Below are 16,531 nucleotides of genomic sequence, written 5' to 3'. Positions count from 1 at the left end.
CTTTTGGTCAGGACCAGAGACAGCACCACTTTTTCATCATCATCAAATTTCCTGTGGATGAATGTGAAACTCATAGTCCGGTTCCTTATTGTCATTTTTTGACCTTAGTGGGAAGTTTTTGGGGATTTGCTAACCTATATATTTTTGGAAAGGTTATAGTATATGGAGTCAGAAAATCAATGTTTGCATTTGCCCACATGTCTTTATGGCGGCCATATTGGATTTTTTTAAAAATGGCCGCCAAAAAACCCTTTTTGGAATATCTCAGCCTCTGAATAAGTTGAAATGTTGATTTTAACTGCTAAACCCACATTTTCAGGGTCAGGGAATCAAATAGTGCTAGTTACAAAGCTGTAAGACCTACCCACATTAACCCTTATATGAATAAGTGGGTCAAAAATGACCCGGTTTGGTTGTTTTCTTGCATTTTCACTGTAATATTCACATGTAATACTCCATGTTCCTCCAAAACATGTTTTCTTTTTTTTTTTTTTATTATCCTGCTGAAATACATCAATAATATGGGTAAAACAAATTATAAACATCACATGCAGCTGGTCAGATAACTCAAAGAGTTTAAAAGTAGCTAACATAAAATTTGGATGTTGGATGTAAACACACACATTTAGACGCAATATGATATTTTTATGAGACATTTTCTATACATCATCATTATCCTCATCACTTTCATACAACCATAGACTGTATATATGAGTGGACAGATCTAACGCTGGAGCCGCCGTGTGCCAAATAGGACGTTCTCCAGGAGGCTCTTCCAGCTCCTCTCTCTATACCTGCGGCAGTGAGCCTTGACATTTTGGTCTTAAAACGCTCTACATGATCCTGATTTTTTTTTTATTTTTGCTATTTTGTCCATCAAAAAAATCCTATTCATAATATAAAGCCCGTGGCTGGATGAGATCCATCCTGAGTACCTTAAGTCTACAGATCTTGTGGGTCTTGGCTGACATGCCTCTTCAACATGTTGTGACGGTCGGGGACAGTACCTCTGGACTGGCAGACCGGGGTGTTGGTCCCTCTGTATAAGAAGGGGGACCGGAGGGTGTGTTCCAACTACAGGGGAATCACATTTCTCAGTCTCCCCAGTCTGTGCCAGGGACTGGAGAGGAGAATCCGACCGTGGTTTTCGTCCTGGCCGTGGAACACTGGACCAGCTCTACACTCTCCATCGGGTGCTCAAGGGTTCATGGGAGTTTGCCCAACCAGTCCACATGTGCTTTGTGGATCTGGAGAAGGCATTCGACCGTGTCCCTCATGGTGTCCTGTGGGGGTGCTCTGGGAGTCTGGGGTCCGGGGCCCTTTGCTAAGGGCTGCCTGGTCCCTGTATGACCGGAGCAGGAGCTGTGTTCATTGCCGGCAGTAAGTCAGACCTGTTCCCGGTGCATGTTGGACTCCACCAGGGCCGCAACCGGTTCTGTTCATTGTATTTATGGACAGAATTTCTCGGTGCAGTCAGGGGCCGAACAGTCTGGTTTGGGACCACAGGATCATCTCTGCTGTTCACAGATGATGTTGTCCTGTGGTCTTCATCAAACCAGGACCTGCAGCACTGGGGCAGTTTGACCCATGTGTGAAGCAGCTGGTATGAAGATCATCTCCTCCAAATCCGAGACCATGGTTCTCGACCGGAAAAAGGCGTCTTGCCCTCTCCGAGTGGGTGGAGAGTCCCTGCCTCAAGTGGAGGAGTTCATGAGTGAGGGGAGGACGGAATGTGAGATTGACAGGCGGTTCCTTTTTCCTGATATTACCATCGCTTGGTATTGTGATGTCCACCACCACGGCTCTGCTCTGTTTCTTATCCACCACCACTATGTCTGGTTGGTCCATCACCATCCTGTCAGTCTGTATCTGGAAGTCCCACAGGATCTTGGCTCGGTCGTTCTCCACAACCTTTGGAGGTGTTTCCCACCTTGATCCTGGGGTCTCCAGCCCGTACTCTGCACAGATGTTTCTGTACACTATGCCCACTTGGTTCTGTGGCTCCATGTTTGTTTCCCTGCCAGCATCTTACACCTGCAGTTCTGTGCTGGACTGTCTCAGGAGCCTCTTTGCACAGTCTACACCGTGGCTCTTGTTTGGTGTGGTAGATCTGGGCCTCTATTACTCAAGTGCCCAGGGCCTGCTCCTGACCTCCAGGATGAGTCTCTGTGTGTCCTTCAGACCCTCTCAAGCCATTGGGATGGAACCCTCCATGCATGGTCAGGAGCTTTGTCTTAACATCTGTGGTCTGTATCTCCTCCTTTGGCCAGCTTATGATTCCTGCAGGGTATTTGATCACTGGCAGGGCAGAGCTGTTGATTGCCTGCGCCTTGTTCTTGCCATTGAGCTGGCTTCTTAGGACTTGCCTCACTCTTTGCAGGTATTTGACCGTAGCCGCATTCCATATATATATATATATATATATATATATATATATCTGTGCAGAGTACGGGCTGGAAACCCCAGGATCAAGGTGGGAAACACCTCCAAAGGTTGTGGAGAATGACCGAGCCAAGATCCTGTGGGACTTCCAGATACAGACTGACAGGATGGTGATGGACCAACCAGACATAGTGGTGGTGGATAAGAAACAGAGCAGAGCCGTGGTGGTTGACATCGCAATACCAAGCGATGGTAATATCAGGAAAAAGGAACACGAGAAGCTAGAGAAATACCAGGGGCTCAAGGAAGAGCTGGAGAGAGCCTGGAAAGTAAAGGCATCAGTGGTGCCTGTGGTGATCGGACACTCGGGGCTGTAACCCCCAAACTGGAAGAGTGGCTACAACAGATACCGGGAAAAACAATGGACATCTCAGTCCAGAAAAGTGCAGTACTGGGAACAGCAAAGATACTGCGCAGAACTCTCAAGCTACCAACCACCGTGGAAGGTGAGAAACACATTTATACATATATATATATATATATATATATATATATATATATATATATATATATATATATATATATATATATATATATAAAATATATACATATATATATATATATATATATATATATATATATATATTATATATATTAGTGCTGTCATGCGATTAAAAAAATTGAGAGATTAATTAATTATGATCTGTAATTAATTAATCTAATTAATCTCATTTTAATCTCACCTAAAAATTGCTGAGAAAAGCTTCAACTTGAGGTATTTTCATTTAAATTCATTATTACATTATTGTGGCAGATCAAAAGACTGATATAGATTAAAAAAAGTGACTTTTAAGTAATTTATTGCTTAACAAATCTCTCCAAATTGTCTGTTGAGCCCAAGTCTCCATGAATAAGAAACTGTTTGCTGTAAAGTAGCAAAGACGAGGAAATCTGAACATAATAACTTTTGTCTACTTAAAGACAATAAAAAGTCCAGTCTTTCCTTAACCATATTAAAAATATCATTGATAGAGAAATGCTTTATATATGAGATCACTGGTTTTAGTCCTGATTTTAGTCCTGGTCTATGCAGGTTGTTTTCACCAGTGACATTTAAGTGGTAGTTAAGCAAATATATGCAATAAGTGCATGCGCAATTTGCTTCATTTAGTTTTCTTTAAATAAATGATGTCATGATAGCAGCAGTTGGTCCTAATGAAGGCTCAGGGTCCAGGTCCACTGTTCACTACTGCCAAGTACAAAGGCGACTGCAGAACTGCACACCAGAAACTAAAGGTTTATCCTGTACCGACATGTGTCAGTGCAGCAGCCAGTGCCAGAATGATGATGATTCTGAAGCCATGTTGTTGCATAGACTGTATAAAAGAAGTGAACTAAGTGAGTGTGACCCACAGAGTTCAGTACCACTCAAATGAGGCTTGTGATGTTCACGGTTACAGGAGCCAATCTGGAGCCAGACTCTATATTATGAATAGGATCATGTGTCGTGGATTAACACAAACATTTTAAGACCAAAATGTTTGAGGCTCACTGCAGCAGGTACAGAGAGAGGAGCCACAAGATCCTAATGTAAGTCCATTGGAGCCAGAGTCAGAAGGAGCCGGAAGAGCCTCCTGGAGAACTTCATATCTGGCACATGGCGGCTACAGTGTTAGATCTGTCCACTCATATATACAGTCTATGGTTGTATGAAAGTGATGATGATAATGATGATGTATAGAAAATGTCTCATAAAAAAGTTGTGTAATCATATTGTGTCTAAATGTGTGTGTTTACATCCAATATCCAAATTTTATGTTAGCTACTTTTAAACTCTTTGAGTTATCTGACCAGCTGCATGTGATGTTTATAATTTGTTTTACCCATATTGTTGATGTATTTCAGCAGGATCATTAAAAAAAAAAAACAAAAAAAAAAACATGTGAGTATTACATGTGAATATTACAGTGAAATTGCAAGAAAACAACCAAACCGGGTCATTTTTGACCCACTTATTCATCTAAGGGTTAATGTGGGTAGGTCTTACAGGTTTGTAACTAGCACCATTTGATTCCCTGACCCTTAAAATGTGGGTTTAGCAGTTAAAATCAACATTTCAACTTATTCAGAGGCTGAGATATTCCAAAAAGGGTTTTTTGGCGGCCATTTTTAAAAAATCCAATATGGCCGCCATAAAGACATGTGGGCAAATGCAAACATTGATTTTCTGACTCCATATACTATAACCTTTCCAAAAATATATAGTTTAGCAAATCCCCAAAAACTTCCCACAAAAGTATATAAGGAACTGGACTATCAGGCAAAGTTTATTTCAAATGGACACTTGAAAGATCAACACACTGTGGTATTGTCCATTCAAACCTGGCTATGCTTCTGTTGTAGGGAGTATTGTACCTCTGATGACATAGGACAAGGATGGAGCTGTGTCCTCGGCAGTGCAAATCCAGATTATAAATAGTTTTCTTTTCCCAAATTATTATAATTTTTTACACACTTAATGAGGAATTAAGTTCTCCAAAAGTTTGAAAGATAAGAAAATAAAATGAATCCAGAACAAAATTGCTCGGTGTAACTTTTCTGTTGGAGCTTCTGCCACGTTCTTGTCTCCATAGAGATGTTATTGCTTTGCCTAGGATGTTCCGCAGTATGGCATTAAACTTGAATTTCACTGGGTCACTTTTCTGGTCAGATCTTTTTCATGGAACTTTTTAGTATCAAAATTACTCATAATTAAATCAATGTTAGACAGATATGTTTACTGTAATGCCGTACTGTGGAACTTTGCATCCAAAACAATAACATCTCCATGGAGACAAGCAGGTGACCCCCTACTACAAAAGTTCCAGTGTGCACATTTAAACAAAGTAAATCATGCAGCTCTTGTCGTGTATTACTGACATTTACTGACAAAATATTTTCATGTGTTTCATGTTCAAACTGTAGATGGATTCTGATCTGGCAAATGTTTTCATGACTCTTCACAACTAAACGTGTCTGCAGTATTTGTGTGTCATATTAGTATTTCCACTTGTGTAAATAGTGTTGAAAAGACAGTAAAGATGTGTTCATTTGTGACACTTTACTGTTTCTGTGGGATTATTGTGGAAGCAGGAGGAACTTATTTGGACAGATGTGACTGAAATGTATTTTCATAATATTAACATGTTTTATTATTTCCACTATAGATTTGAGAGCAAAGTGAAGTGATGCTTTTACTTTTCTGGTGGAGGCTCCGTCAAACGCTTTCCTCCATGGAGATGTTATTGCTTTGTCTGGAATGTTTCACGGTATGGCATTAAACCTTTCTATCTTCACGGAGACCAAACCAGACCAGGAGGACACCACGAGGGACACGGTTGAATGCCTTGTCCAGATCCACAAAGCACATGTGGACTGGTTGGGAAAACTCCCATGAGCCCTCGAGCACCTGATGGAGAGTGTAGAGCTGGTCCAGTGTTCCCCGGCCAGGACGAAAATAAAATAAAAAGGTACATTTTCATGATAAGGTAACGTCAGATAAATATGTGTATTTAGCATAATTTGATCACGTTTCATCAACATGAAAAAGTTATGTTCATGTTCTGAGAAAAATATGGTAGAGGGGATTGAATAAGTTTCGAAGCCTTAACATGATTTTATTTGCACACAAATGATTCCATATTTAAACTAATCCAGCAACCTTTTTTTTTTTTTTTTTTTCAGGTGTGTGTGATTCAGATCTACCTGGAGACTCGTGACTCGTCGAAGAGGAAAAGGGTCGGACTTTCAAATTGAAAGTGCAAATATATTTTTTCTATAGAGTCTGTGTCTGTTTGAAGCCTCCGCCCGTTTTCCAGAGGAACCTTCTGTATCTGTGTGAAGAGCTTTGCAGCTGTGTTCACCATGAACATTTGTGCTGTGATCATTCTCATGGGGACACTGGTGAACGGAGCCACGTCAAGTGAGTAGTTTGATTTGTTTTAGTGTGACTCCGAGATAGACCATTGTTTATGAAGAAGAAGAAAACATTCATTACAATAGTTTCAGTTCAGTTGCAGATATAATTGATGTAATAGATATAACAGTGTAAAGTCATATCTATCCCAGGTGAAGAGTTACTTGGAATGAGCCGGTGTGTTGGTTTTGATTATTTACCCAGCTACACATTACGCTGATGCTCAGGATGAATTCTGATTGGTTGAAATGGCTCTTATTACACTGTTTTCTGATCTGTGTGATAATGTTTCCTCCTCATAACAAACAGACCAGACAGAGGTGGGACTTGCAAGTCATGACTTGGATTTAAGTTAGATTTGAGTCACTATTTTTAGGACCTGAGATTTGACTTAAAATGAAGTGATGCTTGGGACTTGACTTGGACTTGAAGGTCAATGACTTGGGACTTGACTTGGACTTGAGTTCTGTGACTCTCTCTGTGTGAAAATACTTTTCTCTTAACAGTTGATAAATGTTGTGCTTTACAGTCTGTCCCTGTTCTCTGTTTGTTACTTTGGATATAACTGAAGTACTGTGATGTGGTATCATCAAATGTACTACAGTAATATACAGTACAACACAGTAAAACAGAGGGAACTACAAAAAACAAGATCCTTCCATTTCAGTGCAGACTACTTGACAAAATAACTGTTAACTGTTGTACTTTTAAATCTTAATTATTTCTATTCTGACCAGAATGATTCACAATAAGATCTTGGCAAGGAATTTAAAAAGAAAAAAATTGCATTTCCACAACTCTTATATAAATACTCCTACATAAATATACCATGATTTTTTTAAGTACAATTTACTTTAAAAATCATATAAATAGCAAAAACAAAAGCAAGACTTGAAGCTCAAAGCAGACGACTTGGACTTGACCTGGACTTATGGGCCAGTGACTCTAGATTTACTTGAGACTTGTAAAACAACGACTTGGTACCTGGAGTTGTTTTGTTTTGTTTCATTCACATTTTTAACCCTCTATATTTAGGCTGAGTTCTTCTCTCAAATAGAAAACATTCTTTTCCACCTTGTGATGTCATGTGGTAATACAGGAAACGCTCCATTGTGTTTTTAAAGTCCATACACCTTCACTAGAATCATTTAGATTATTTCACTGCTGGAACTGCCCATGTCTATTTAACCTGATGACATCACAAGGTGGAACAGAGCATTTAGAGCTTTGGAGATGTAGACAGACTAATAATAAAGAATTCTTCAAATGTGTGAATGAAACAAAACACAACTCCATGTCTGTTTTTGAGGAGGTAACTACATTCAAGAGTCAATTTTGCGCAATATAAAAACCTTTAACCTTTATTTACTGACAAGAATCGCAATTGATATTAAAACATTAGATAAGATGAGTATCCAGATTGTAATTTCAGACAGAGGGACATTGGCAAGGTTTGTGAGAGAGTTTGTTTTTTGGCAGTAGCATTATTATACTGTAAGATACCACTACTGCTGAGGTTACTATGGAGATTTTAATATCACTGTTTTGTTTGGATGTTTTGTGTGAGAATGAAGAATATTTATCAAATGTAATGTATAAATCCTGTTGTTCACAGTGATTCACAGTTACATGGGTTTTCAGACAACCTCAACTCAAGTCCCAAACTTCCCAGAGTTTGTCAGTGTTGAAATAGTGAATGGATTTCAGGTCACTTATTATGACAGTAACACCAGGAGAGAGGAGCCCAAACAGGAGTGGATGAACAGAGTGACAGAAGAACATCCACAGTTCTGGGAGAGGATCACGGAGATGGACATTAATACTGAACAGGGGCACAAAGTAAACATTGAAACTGTGAGAGAGAGACTGAACCAGACTGAAGGTTTGTCTGATTTTCACTTCATTTCATTTTTATTTCTCTGTTGTTGAATTAACTGATGCAGATTTTGAGACATCAGGAATAAAGTCAATGAAAAAGAGTAAGACTAGAGTAAGTTTAGTCTTAACTCTGATCTCTGCTGTAAATGTAAAGTAACTGTTGACTTATGGAAGTACTATTTAAGGTGAAACACTGCAGGGGAAGAGGGAATATCTCACATTTGAAACTTCTTCTGAAGTTATTTACATAAATGTATTACAAGTGTTTCATCAGTTCATTTCAAATAAAAATACTGCATTTTGTGTGTAAAAATGAGCAACATTTACCGTATTTGAGACACATCTGAACAATGGACAGAGCCACGTTTAAACTTCTTGCTTCCGTTTGTTCACATATCAGATACAAATATTTACAGAGGAGGATTTGGATACTTTTTCGTATTAGAGTAAATTACACTTAAAATTCTAATTTCACCTTTTTTTAATTAAACTTAAATTTAAATCAAGCTTTAAATGAGATATGAACAAATCCCGATCCATCTAAATCTTGTAAAGTCACATGAAACATGTATTTTCATGTATTATTTGTCCCATATGAATCTATGGATGTTGAATAAATGAAATAAAATATTTTTTGGACCATGTTGTTATTTCCAAGTGAAAGTTTTTATGTTGAGAGCAAAAGGACACTGACAAAAGTGCTCCCAATTATAATTATCGAATGACCATTAAAAATAATCAGGAGAAAAAGAAATAACTTTATAACAATAATCAGATGGTATTTTTTCATATTTGAAATTCCACAATGTGTGTGTAAATGTTTAGTTGAGTTCAAAGTCGGTCTATAGTGAAAATGTCAGGGGACTGTAAAATGAAAGACAAAAGTGCAGAAATATTTAATCCTCACACTGTAAGTTTATTTCATTATTTTTGTTAAATTTTGGATTATTAGAAAATCTAATCATGAAAACAAAACAACAATTAAATTATATTTGTTTAAAATGTTTAAATTAGTCATATCATTTTATAATAATATAATGTTCATGATGGAAATGTCAAAGTGCAGCTCTGACAGTGTTTCTGTTTCAGGACTCCATCTTCATCAGTTTATGTCTGGTTGTGAATGGGTCGATGAGACTGATGAGATCAGTGGATTTCATCAGTTTGCGTTTGATGGAAAGACTTTATTGCTTTGGACTGGAAGACAGAGACATGGGTCGCTGCTAAACCAGAGGCCTTCCCCACTAAACTGAAATAGGAGAGGACTGGAGAAGCTACTCGTCATAAAAACTATCTGACCCACGGGTGTGTTGAATGGCTGAAGAAGATTGTGAGATTTGGAGAGAAAAGTCTGAAGAGGAAAGGTAAACTCTGTTTGACAATATTCTAATCCACTGACTTAAGACCATTAAAACAATAAACTGGTTCAGTGATTTCAGTTTTAAATATATATTTTCTTCTTATAATAGCTATAACCACATCATGTTCTTGCATGTTTTAAATGTCCCATAATGTGTCTTTAAACATTTGGGCTGAGTTCTAATTAGGCCTGTCAAGTCTTTAATTGATGAATCCAGGTCCAACTTGAAAAAGCCAGAAAAACATGTCCTGCTAGACTAGGAATAAGCTCATAAAGGGGGAAGGAGAGGAGAGGTGAATGGGGTTAGGAGTGGACGTGAAGACGAGGAGCAGAGGGGCTGGGCTTTTTCACTTGACAAGGCCTCTAGTGAAAATGGGAATGGACTGTCAAATGAAATGCCAAAGTATTGAATTATCTCTTCATCTAAGTTTCATTCAACTTATTTATGGATTTCTATCAGCACAGTGAGCACATGGCTTCAGTTGTTTGACACTTTTTAATCAGACATTTTTAACAATATAGTCAAATATTCTAATTGAGTGTTTCTTTTTTCGAGGATACATTGCCCACCCCCATGTGTCTCATTGGGGTTCTCACTGGTCCCACTGGTCAAAACTGAAATATACTTAAACTGCATCTTAGCAATGTCTAAAAGGATATAATCTGCAAAATATTGAAAAAGTTTGATAAATGACTAGATAATAATAAAACTAAATCAACTGTGCATACTTTTAGTCTTTATTAAACATGTATTTCCCAAAGATGTGACTGTACTGAGCTGTGTGATCCTTTCATGTGTTCAGAGCTCCCTCTAGTGTCGCTCCTGCAGAAGTGCTCCTCGTCCCCAGTCACCTGCCACGCCACAGGCTTCTACCCCGACAGAGCGCTGCTGTTCTGGGCTAAAGATGGAGAGGAGCTGGATGAGGATCCTGGAGAGATCCTGCCCAACCACGACGGAACCTTCCAGACCAGTGTGTCCCTGGACCTGTCCTCTGTCCCAGCTGAAGACTGGAAGAGGTACAGCTGTGTGTTCCAGTTCTCTGGAGTCACAGAGGACCTCATCACCAGACTGGACTCAAGCAAGATCCAGAGCAATGGTGAGACTGGGGCTGGAGCTGCTGGAGACCAGGCAAAGGGTTTGACTGTCACATTCATAATCATCAGATTTGAGTGGACTTAGCCACCTCTCCTCCACTCAGGAGAAAGTCCTAATCCTGCAGAGCATTAGACATACAACAGTATGCGTTACCAGAGCATTAGAGATCAAAGTGTGACTGTTTTTATCCAAATGCTCAAACTTTGAATCACTGTTTGAACTTGACATAATATTTGTTTAAATCATTAGTTTATTTTGTTTTTTTTTCCCCAGAGACAAAGTTAAGCACCAGCACCATCACCGCTGCTGTGTTGTCAGGTGCTGGTGTGGCTGTTGTTGTTGTCACTGTTGGAATCGTCTTGTACAGACGACATCACAACAACAATGTGAAATAAAAGGTAAAAACATGTGAAAAACTTTTGTCACTATTACACCCTCAGTATCCAAACACTTTTACTGAAGTAACTGTACTGTTCATATGTCATCAATCATTTAACAAGTATCTGGAGTCAAAAAGTATGTAACTACTCTTAAAAGTACAACTTGTTCTCAGAGTTACTCAAGTAAACATGTCTGAGTAAATGTAACGTTTCTGCCCCAGTGTGGAACATTTAACAAAAGCTTTTATTTCAGTACAAGTGTTTTTATTGCACTAGAAAACCTTGAGAAACAGATATTTTTAGAGTGAATGGGCTTGCCTCTTCACAGAGCTGATTCATAACTCTGCTGGTGGAGAGTCTGCCACCTGCTTGTCTCCATGGAGATGTTGTTGTGGCTCCTCCTTTCTACCTTTTCTGTATGTTTTGTTTTCACAGATTTTCTCTAATGGACAAAAGAAGCTCTTCACCACTGGGTTTTGAAGGATTCTCAGTGTGAGCAGATACTTTCTAATCCAATGTTCTAGTGATTCTTGACAGAGTGACAGGCCACTGTTTCAAACCTCACAACCATCTGTTTATCAAGTCAACTCCTCTCTAATGTCGTTTATGTACAAGCAGAACTACATTTTGAGGACAACTGTCATAGTTTTATTTACTGTTGGTTTGAAGAGATGTAAGTTTTATTTATGATTCTTAATACATATTTTCTGTTTATTTTGTTTTGATAGTTTCACTGAATCTGAACTTAACTTATTCTTTGCTGTTTTCAATCATTTTTCTGACTAAATAAAAATAAAACGGCATGTTTTGTTGTGTGTGATTAGGAATGAGAAATTGATTGCAGCTTCCTGTAGTGTAAATAAATGTAGGCCGATATGGGCTTGTTTAACACACACACCCTGCATATTTAGGCCCAGTTCTTGTCTCAAATGGAAAACACTCTGTTCCACCTTATGATGTCCTGTGGTGATACAGGAAGTGCTCCACTGTGTTTTTAAAGTCCATACAGCTTCACTAGAATCATCATGGATCATCTCAGCCCTGGAATTGCCCATCTCTACTGAATAAAAGACTTCATGACATCACAAGGTGGAACAGAGCATTCAGAGCTTTGGAGAGTAAACAGACTAATAATAAAGAGTTTCTCAAACATGTGTGAATGAAACAAAACACGACTCTGGGTGTGTTTTTGACGAGGTAACAGCGTTCTAACGTGGTTTAAACTCACAAGAGTCGGTTTAAATGAATGAATAAATACATGATCAATAAATCTGTGAAGGGATGAAAGTCATTCCCTCTCTTCTGATGGACTCCTGAATGAAGCCTTCACCATTTCTGCTGTTTGTCATTAGGAGGGAGTCTTGCGCCCCCTGCTGGGCTTAAACAGGACTAGCTATAGCTGTGTTTTTGTAATGGAGATGTTGCTTTGACTAGAATGCTCCGCAGTATGGCATTATGTTTATGTATCTCCATGGAGACAAGCAAAAGGAAGCCCAGAGCCAGAATTAAGTTGAAATACCAATGTCAAAAAGAAAACTATCCCCAATTAGAAAAGTGTGAGTACGTGCAGGACTTGAATCGAAAATTGTAAAAACTACACAAAATCAATCAAACAATCAATCCTCATGATTATTTTGATTTCATGCACATCAGTGTTTGTACAATGCACGTGAATGTCCAGTAGATGTCAGTGTTGTACAGAGGAAACAAGCACACAAGTAGCCTATGGAAAACAAATGTAAACTGAGACGATGCAGGACAATTATCTATCTTGTATTTTTCTTCATCTATTACAGGAGTGTCAAACTCAAATTCACAGAGACCAAAATTAAAAACTGAATAAGTCGTGGGCCAAACTAAATATTTATTGAAAAACTTGAACATCTGCATGTTTTCTCTTCTTTCTAATGTTAAACCTTTTCTTATTCAAATCAATGTTTAATAATAGTTTTACTTAAACACTGAATCCAGAACAAGCAGAATATAAAATAACAACATTTCAAATCAATAATGTTGTTACGTGCCACTGAAGGGGACCCAAAACAAGGACAAAATGCAAAAGTAACAGGGTTTATTAACCAGGGAGGACAGGCGGTGGAGAGATGAGGAGCCAGCTACCGGGATGCAGGAGTCTTCAAAGGCGGGAACTAGGAGTACAAAAATGCAGGTAAGTATACAGCAACTGAGGGAAAAATCAAAAACTGAGCTGATAGGAAAATCACCATCTGGTAAACGAAACAATCTGGCAGAGTCTGGCAGGAGAGCTGGGCCTTTGTAGCAGGCTTGATTGCAGATGGGATGCAGGTGCTCCCAGCAGACTCCGCCCACGTCCACACACAGAAGACTCAGGAACTCAGGCAGGGGCGTGACAGTACCCCCCCCTCCTAGGGGACGTCTCCAGACGTCCTACCAGGCTTCTCAGGGAAGGTCCTATAGAAATCCCAGAGCAGGGAGGCATCAAGGATGTAATGCCGAGGGACCCAAGATCGCTCCTCAGGGCCATACCCTTCCCAGTCCACAAGATACTGGTAACCCCTCCCACGGTGCCGGACATCCAGAATACGGCGCACAGTGAAAGCAGGGTGATTGTCAATGATCCGGGTGGGAGGAGGGGGAATGTTCATTGATTTTGGTAATTTGAGACACACAACTGATGGAATATTGATCTTTTCAATAGTGAATGGTCCAACAAACTTAGGAGCCAATTTACGAGACTCAACCTGAAGAGGCAAGTCTCGAGAAGAGAGCCAAACCTTTTGTCCTGGTTGGTAGGTGGGCGATGGAATGCGGTGGCGATTGGCACACTCCTGGTTGGGAACACTTGTGCGCTTGAGCGTCGCTCTGGCTGCCTTCCAAACATTTCGGCAGCGTCGCAGATGGGCCTGGACAGAAGGGACTGCAACTTCTGTCTCCTGAACAGGGAATAAGGGTGGTTGAAAGCCCAGTGACACCATAAAAGGGGACATACCAGTAGCAGAAGACACCAAGGAATTGTGGGCGTACTCGACCCAAGGCAAAAATGAGCTCCAAGTGGTGGGGTTACGGGCTGTGACACAGCGCAGTGCAGACTCCAGGTCCTGGTTAGCCCTCTCAGTTTGTCCATTGGATTGTGGATGATAACCAGAAGAAAGGCTGACTGAAGTCCCCAGTGATAGACAAAAAGCCTTCCAAACCTGAGAGGAAAACTGTGGCCCTCTGTCTGACACAATGTCTGTGGGAATACCGTGAAGACGAAACAAATGCTGAACCAAGAGTTTAGCAGTTTCAGAGGATGAAGGTAATTTGGGGAGAGGAACAAAATGCACGGCTTTAGAAAAACAATCCACAATGGTTAGTATAGTGGCGTTACCTTCTGATGTGGGAAGACCCGTGACAAAGTCCACTGCTATGTGTGACCAAGGCCGGCTGGGGATTGGCAGAGGATGAAGAAGACCATCAGGGGGAGGTGATTTGCTGCGAGCGCACACAGGACAAGCAGAAACAAGGGCTCTGGTGTCACGAGACATGGAGGGCCACCAAAATCTTTGTCTAAGGAAAGCTAAAGTGCGATTAAAACCAGGATGACAAGTTAGCTTTGAGGAGTGCCCCCACTGGAGGACTTGAGCGCACAGAGTCGGGTGAAGTTGAGGGCTTGATTCTAGAGCCTGGCTTGCCAATGATGCACGATGGCGGTAGGATAGGAGTGGATTGGGTTTCAGCCTCCTCCGAGGTGGACTGGCGGAACAGGGCATCAGGCTTAACATTCCGGAATCCAGGACGGTAAGTTAATACAAAATTAAATCTTCCCAGGAACAGTGCCCAACGAGCCTGACGGGAGTTCAACCTCTTAGCAGAACGAAGGTAAGAAAGGTTTTTAAATGGTCAGTCCACACGATAAAGGGGTGCTCAGCTCCTTCCAGCCAGTGGCGCCATTCCTGCAGGGCCAAAGCAACCGCCAGAAATTCTCTGTTGCCAATGTCATAGTTGGCTTCTGCTGGTGTTAGTCGCCGAGAGAAGTAAGCACAAGGGTGAATTTTCTGATCCTTAGGGCAACGCTGGGACAAGACAGCACCCACTCCGGAGTCAGAAGCATCAACTTCAACAATGAACTGTTTGGATGGATCTGGGTGGGACAAAACAGGAGCAGTTACGAAAAGTTCTTTGAGTGTGGAAAAGGCTACTTCAGCGTCATTAGACCACTTAAAAGGGACGAGGGTGGAGGTCAAACATGGTGGTGACTGGTGTTGAAAGCTAAAAAAAAAAATTGACTACTTGCTGCAAAGGGCATTGACAGAGTAAATACTGTATGTAGGAGCACACAGACCATGGTGCTTTGTCTCTTGAACTGGATGGCCCCGCCTCAAGACCTCAGCAGTCCTCCTGACCCAGCCTGGACCCAGGCAGACTCTGGGAACATGAGCTATGCGAGTACGTATGTCCCACTGAATCCCTTGGTTTCTTTTCACATTGACTTCTTTGCTTTGACATGTCTCCCATTTTTGTGCCTGAAAAAAAAGACAGATATAAAAAATACTTGGAGGGACAAATACAGTTCATAGTTGTGTCCAGTGTACCTGTATTTTGTATGACAATATGGATATAAGCCTCCTCCTCCTCCACTCCTCCTCTCCACACTCTGCACTGCAAAGTTCCATGTCACTATAAGAAAAACAGACAAATAAATGCACTGTGCTTCAATAATTTAATACTATCAATATAAAAACTTACCTGTACTGTATTTTGTTTTTGTCACATTTTTCCCTTCCTCCTCTCTTTCTGCACAATCACATCTGCCTGGCTTTGGATGCTCAAAACAAAAGAGAAAAATATTACATTTATCTGTAAAGAATTGTGTTAATAATGAATCAACACTCACCATTTTGTCCAATATATTTGTCATGTATTCCTTTGTTTAAATCCCAAACAGCAGGTGGAAAAACATGTGCTGTCATTCAAAGCTATAGGACTAGACTCCCTAATTTGAATGTATTATTTTGTCCACACTTTTTGCTAATATTTGGCTGCTGTGGTTTCAATGGTAAAATCCAAGTATTCCACACACATTGAATAGTATACCACACGTGGTTTTGGCTCATTGCTGCACAGGGCGCTTTAAGAGACAGCAAATACTGTATGTAGGCTCACATCAGGCCTCGTGTTCCCAGAGTCCATCCTGAGGTCCAGGCTGGGTCAGGAGGGCTGCTGAGGTCCTGAGGTGCGACTGTTATGTGTGTTCCATGCTTCTCCATGACGACCTGTGTGCTGTCCATCAACCTGCAGGAAACGCCTCTGATGTCCCCTGTATCCCAGAGTAACAGCCCCCCGAGCAACACTGAGCCAAAACAACATGTGTGGTAACTGATTTTCTAATGCTGGACACACGACAGTTCCACCTCAGTACCTCAGCAGCCCTCCTGACTCAGCCTGGACCTCGGGGTGGACTCTGGGAACACAAGGCTCTTTGCGTACATTGATTTCTCTCTGAATCTCCAAATGTAGAA

The 16,531-nt window shown here is 40.5% G+C and overlaps 1 pseudogene; it reads left to right on the top strand.

Annotated features, from left to right (window-relative positions):
* Positions 1–6,157: 6,157 nt before the first annotated feature.
* LOC110159521 (class I histocompatibility antigen, F10 alpha chain-like) overlaps positions 6,158–16,531 on the top strand; it is a 13,892-nt pseudogene continuing 3,518 nt past the window's right edge.

The sequence above is a fragment of the Boleophthalmus pectinirostris genome, unplaced genomic scaffold, assembly GCF_026225935.1.
Source record: "Boleophthalmus pectinirostris isolate CB_2022bp ecotype Guang Dong unplaced genomic scaffold, ASM2622593v1 HiC_scaffold_4, whole genome shotgun sequence".
In the NCBI taxonomy this organism is placed as follows: Eukaryota; Metazoa; Chordata; class Actinopteri; order Gobiiformes; family Gobiidae; genus Boleophthalmus; species Boleophthalmus pectinirostris.
This window is presented reverse-complemented; position numbering and strand designations above follow the sequence as displayed.